This window comes from Zosterops lateralis, assembly GCF_965231275.1.
Source record: "Zosterops lateralis genome assembly, chromosome: 11".
NCBI lineage: Eukaryota > Metazoa > Chordata > Aves > Passeriformes > Zosteropidae > Zosterops > Zosterops lateralis.
In genome coordinates, this window is record NC_139771.1 from 11,845,245 (window position 1) to 11,851,935 (window position 6,691).

Below are 6,691 nucleotides of genomic sequence, written 5' to 3' on the forward strand. Positions count from 1 at the left end.
ATACATGAGCTGTTTGCTTGGGGTTTTTTAAACAAGAATTAATTACTCAAACCCAGCACCACAGTCTGTACATTAGACTTCAGTCTCTCAAGTCACAGGCCTCCAATCCAAAGTGAACATGAAATGTCCCTTAGATCTAGCAGTCCCAAATTCTCCTTATTAGGCTTCCAGACTCAAGAAGGCATGTTTGTCCCACATACTTCAGCAGATCTCCTTTCCAGCTGCCAGAGAAAAGTGCTGGGAGCATGTACCAGTGCAGCCCCAGTGAATGCTGCCTTCAGATATGCACTTGCTGCACTAGATACGGAAAACATGAGCTTTCTGTAGTGTTCACCATGAGCTATCTGTATGCTCACCCATAAATAAGTGGGAGACTTTTTTCCCCCAAATATCAGAACATTGTTATGCTGACATGGCAAAGTTGCTTCTGTGAATCAAACCTGGTCTCCTGGTGCATAAACAGAAGAAATGGGTGCCATGAACCCTTTTCTCAGAAGGCCTGTGTGCAGGGAATGCCTGGAACCCAGCACCTTATGGGCAATCAAGATTTTGGGAATGTCCTCCAGCCAGATCTTCCTTCCATTCGTGAATTCCAAAAGAGATCCCGTGTCTTTTCTCCCTAGACCACATCAGTGAACAGTGAAATAAAAACATTTGTCCTCAGCTGATGTCCTTTTCACAGGGCCTCCTCATTCCCTGGCAACTAAAATCCAGCTGCAAACACTCCACAGCCCCTGCTGAGGGAAAGGGTTTATGAGCACAGGCACAGCCCTGCTGTAACATGGTAATCCCTCCCGAGCCAGCCCAGGATGTGGGCACAGCTCACTCGTCTTCCAGCCAAAGTTCTTCTGGATGGAGTGTTCAAACTGCTGGGTAAAAATCACAGCCCCTGGTTTGGAGCTGTAACTGCCATGCCAGAGCCTTGAACTGACCAGTCTATAAAGTGAGGAACACACTATCAGTGTCCATCCACAAAAACTGGGCTCAAATAATTTCCCTAGTGACAAAGAAGACCTTTGGGGGTAAGAGCTGGCATAGGCTCCAGCCCAGTAAGGTGCCACTCATGAGCTGCCTTCATAAGCACATCCTCCTATATCATCTGTACCTTCTGGCCTGGTTTCATCTCACAACATACTCCTGCCTCTCTGCCCAACACAAATTCTTCCTCAGAGAATCACCAGATTGTGTCTTGAAGCAAAGATCTTAGGAGATGTCGAGAAAGAAAACTGAACAATGGAAGACTGTATGACATACTTATTCACAAAGTAGCCGTATTAACCTTTCCTGTCCTAAGGAGCACATGCCCTTGCTCGAAACACTGTAATTTGTTCCACATGGCAGTCAGAAAAGTAAACACAGTCATAAAAATAGGTAAAAAACATATACTTTAAGACAAGACTTTGAAAATTCATTCATAGAGCCCCTACAGTGTGAGTTCAATGGGGTTTCCTTTTTTGTTGTTGTTGTTGTTGTTGTTTTGGGGTGGTTTTTTTGGGTTTTTTGGTCTTTTTGTTGTTTTTTTTTTTGTTGTTTTCTCCAAATAGCCACGTATGTGGCTGCAACATTTCTGTGGAGACAAATACATCTTTATTTTAGTTACTGGAGTCCTCTCAAAAATGTGCCTATAAATCCTCTGGGAGTGAGGAGTCACAATGGAAAGACTGATGGATGCTCAGCATCACCGTGGCTCGCATGGTTCAATTGCCATGACTGCTCCTTTGTGGCCTCAGCACGGCTGTGTGTCACCAGCCCTTAAATATATATTTTGAACTGTCATGTCCAATATAGTGGGCCCTGGTGGATAGTTAAAGGCAGCAGAAAAAAAATAGAGAAGCATAGAAATAGGATGTGAAAAGACTCACTTTTTAAAGAGGAGAATAAGAGCTGTTGTTGGACATGGTGCCTGGTGCCCAGTATATTCCGCTGGCTTTGAGGAGATAAAGGATTTAGGAACACAGCCCTTATGAGCTTGGTTAGTTGTACACTCTGAATGAAGAATCAACAGTATTTGGAGGCTCTCCTTGCTCCTTTTTCTTTGTGTTCGCAAGACCAGAATATTCTCTAGCAATGCAATTTCCAGCTGACCTATCCTGAGGCCAAATGGAAACAAAAGAGAGAGATTAATGGCCCAGGAAACTTTGAAGAGAACAATAGCACAATCTTGGGATGAACTAGAACACGTGAAATGTAATAGTCTTGGAGGGGGAAGGCAGTTCTCAAAGAGAAACCTTTTCCACGGCTTATTTAACAAGGAGTGTAAAATGAAAATGTGCCTGGCTGTTTTGATTTAAAATCAGCTGGCTATAAACAGTGATTTTGAAATAATATGAGTCAATATTATTTTTCTTAAAATGTGACACAAGGTCTAAAAGCCAAGTTCTCCTCTGGGTGAGGCTGATACCAGTGTGATCAAAAGCAGAATTCATATTGATTGCATTTGGCACTTAGTGATGCTCACACATGAGACATAGGAAGAAGAAAAACTCCATGAATGAATGAGTTTGATCTGAAAACAGTAACTGTTGTTCCAAGAGGAAATGTGCTTTTATTATCAGTACAGAATGACTCCATGGTAAATAAATTATTTGTATTGCAACTGAAATATTACTCCATTATACATCAAGGATGTGTGAAACTTTTCCACTTTTTTTGTTGTTGTTGTTTCATTGTGATTTTTTTTCCAGCTTGTTAAGTAGCTCTCCAAGGACCTATGAACTAGCAACTAGAGGTTAAAAAAAAGCAAAACAAAAATATCCTAAGCAGTATTCATATTATACAGAAATCTGTCCAAGCCACAAAGAACACACAAAAAACTCTATAACTAATCAGCCTAAATTGTCTTTCAGTCTCTGCCTTACATTGCCTTACCCAAAATTCAGCCTCACAAAGAATCTATGCAGAAAGGCAATCTTTTCAGAAGGCAACCAAAATCTAAGCTCAGGCTATCCAAGAAATCAAACATTTTCAAGAGCCTGTAAGCACTTCCATGACCTCTGGAATAAGTCATGCACAGCTTTCTGTGGCATTGTGTCCTGATGGCAGATCCCTTGGTGTCACTTAATCATTTATGACACATGGCTTCTCTGGTATCATTCACAAGATCTCATGTGGCTTCTCTGACACCTTTTTGGAGATTCCACAGACTTGCCTTCCTTCCTTCCTTCCTTCCTTCCTTCCTTCCTTCCTTCCTTCCTTCCTTCCTTCCTTCCTTCCTTCCTTCCTTCCTTCCTTCCTTCCTTCCTTCCTTCCTCAGAGCTGCTCTTCTCTGACACAAGTAGAAAGACCAGAAATTGATATCTCTCTGCCCAGCAGAGCTGGAATCTACCAAGGGTTCCTAGCAGGAGAATGAGGCCTGACTCAAAGATCCTAAATCAATTGCTTCAGAAAAATATGTTTAAAAACAATATATGGGAGGTTGTAGGCAAAGATTTTTTAGCACGGACAGTTATACTAAATGAGCAACAAGGAGAGAAAATCCTAAAGCAATTTTAAGTTCAGATTTAAAATACTCCTGAAAAGAGTTATTCTTCCACTGCTCCAGCTGTGTTTGCATGGTAGGGTGGAAGGCTTTTAAGTGCTTTCCTACCAGCCTTGTGTTTATGCTAAGAGATTCAAATGCCCCTCAGAGCCTTTAAGGAGTCAGTGGGTTGGACAAACACATTATCTTTAAGAAGTCCCTAAGAACAGTGAGCTCCCAAACACAACTTCATTTCTACCATGGTGTCCTGGAGAGCCCTTTGTAGTCAACATATCAAAGCTGACTAACAGATGAAATAAAAGGAGCACGATCATTATGTATACCCAGGAGGAATCAGATGATCTGTATCATCAGTGACGTATATGCTTTGCCCAGCTGAAAAGGATTTAGAAAATTCCAAAGTGTCCCAGTTACATCTGCTATTATTTTGATGACCTACTTCCTACTACTAAGCAAAGATGTAATGTGGATGAAAACAAAGAGGAACTCTCTATGTGTCACAGGCAGAGGATGTTATTCTAATGTTTTCCCTTTTTTTAATCCAGATTTGGTCTCATGGCTTTTTTTCCTTCCTATTCAATAAAAAGGAGATCATATTTCCCTTCATGCATCCCAAAATACTTCCATGTACACAATCAGCCACTATAAGCAAAAACTGAAAAACAAGTGGGGAAAAATTAATCTGCCTTGTCAGAGGCGTACAAACAAAATTGGCATGAACATCTACAAAAACATCTTGAATGCTTGAACATTCTCCTTACACTGGTATGCACTACATGTAATAGACAGCTGTTGAGTGGAGAGATTTGTCCTCTGAAGAACGAACAAGCAGAGTCAGAGGCAAGGGAAATATCAGAAATGTTAGAAATGTTTCCTATATCTGTCCCCACCACGAAAAGCAGAGGTTGTTAATCCACGTTAAAGGTCAGCTGCATGGCAAGGCTGGAAGACATGGATTGGGGAAGAATCTACTCAGCAGCTGAAACCAATGTTCCAGTTTATGGTATTTCAAATTTATTAACACTCAGATAAGTTGCACAGTATGGATGAGCAGACAGCCCTCCTTGTACTTTAACACTTTTAAAGAATAGACAATACTCCTATTGTAGTACAACCTTTACAGTTCACAAATTTCATACATTCACTTCAAACACAAGGAAGTTAATTACATGCTCCTGTGTTACTTGTTCATAAAACTGTCCTTTACAACCATCTCTTCTTTTTAGGGAGAAAAATGAAATTAAGTTTATTCCACAGCAAATTGAGATTCAACTTTGAAATCCACTCAGACTAAATAGCAGGAGAAACACATGTCTTAAGAAGGATAAGAGAACATGGGGAGTAACACAGCTGTGGTTTCTTTCCTCTTCCTTTATTTCTCATTTGCACCTTGCTTGCTTGAATAAGTCACAGAGATGAAGACTCCTTGTGGAAAGATTTTACATTTTTCACTATTCATCCAGAGCAAATGGGGTAGAGAAAGAAAGGAGCACTTGGTTTCCTTCAGCTCTCAAATCCCTGTCCAGTCAGTGTGCTCACTTCATCAGCCCAGGACACATCAAAAAAGAAACACCTTTCACCAGCAACTGTATTTGAGCAGCAGCAACCACAGAGGCGGCTGCAACCTTTGACAATCCAGCCCTGGGCACTGGCTGTACTTTCAGGGTCTGGCACCAGTGGCAGCAATTAAAAAGAAGCTGAATAACAGCAGACAGAGATCACTCTACAGTTTTGCAGGTACAGATCCAGCATATTCCCCAAAACACCCCAGAGAGCTGCTGAGGCAGGAGCCAGCACTGACATTTCCTTGCAGCTTTGGTGAGGGTGGAGTTGTGGCCATTAAAGGGGTACTGCTTCAGGGCATGCCATGATGGAAGGGAAAGGCTGGAAGGGAAAGTGATGAATGTGGGAACAGGAATCCTTTTACAGTATGTGGGAAAGTGGACTTGACATTTAAACTTTAGAAGTAATTAAACCCATTGGATGCAGAGCCAAGAGGCCAGACTGGGTGAAGTGTTAAGGGTACAAACTGGACATCTAGGCAAGCTCCTTGTCTGATCTGGGGACTGCTAGATCTGGGGACTGTTCCCTGGGCTGCAGAATGTTCCAGCCCCATCCTGAGCTCTGTGCAAAAGGGCCTGAACTCAACCAACAAACACTGGACATGAGCAGACACAAAGCCTCAGCAGCACACAGATCTTCAAGGAGAGAGCTCTCAAACAGCACAATGTCATTACCTCAACATATTTGGCATGAGAAGTAACTGGAGCTGAAGGTAACTGATGGTTTTGAAGAAATACATAAGGCCCTATTTCACCAAATACCTTTCTTTTTCTTTTTTTCATTTAAAAGCAATTTTTTTTTCCTGTTTGGGCATGTTATGCCTGGAATGTACAGATTCCATTAATTTGTTCTCTTTTCTATTCCTTGAAATATCTCCTCCAGCTGCTTTCTCCAACAGTGGACTTTGCAGAACAACTTTCTCTCCATATGTCTGGTTTTCTCTGTGAGTAAATTTATCTTCTGGCACTCTGTTTAGAAGAGATGCATGGTCCTTCCAACATCCACAGTTATACACACTAAAACAATTAAACCTGTTTCTTTTCCAACCTTTTGTTGTGCACTCAACTTGATAATTGATGCACTTACATGCTTGAAGATAATCTCACATCCATGCTGGATCTGGATCTCCTGTCCATGTGTGAAAAAAAGTAATAAAGTTCAGTAAAGACAGGACACTTGGCCAGAGCCAGAAGTTCTGTCTCTTCCATTCTATTCTAGCATAGAAAGCAGAAATAAAGGAACACTGACAAGTAAATTGCAAATCCTGGCTGCTTTGGAATGTTCCCTCCTCATTTCTTTAGAGCACTTTGGCTTGCTCTGTCATGTGAGCAGTGTCAAAGAGAGCCAGATTCTTCTTACTTGGACATTGATGCTCTATGTACCAGCATTGATCCAACTGCCTTCATGGCTCAAGAGGAACATCTTGTTTTGTTCCCTCAAGCTTCTTAAAGTTATAGGATAGATTGATACAGAGCCCTAACATTTATGCATTTATATATGCCTTCACTCAAATCTTCCTTTTCTGAGGCTGTCACAAAGTTTGAACACAATCCCAGGTCAACTGTCTCCATACCCAAGCATCCCGTCCTTGTCTTACATTTACACCACTTGCCCTGCTTACTTTGACTTTCTCCTGGCTGATTTCCCAGA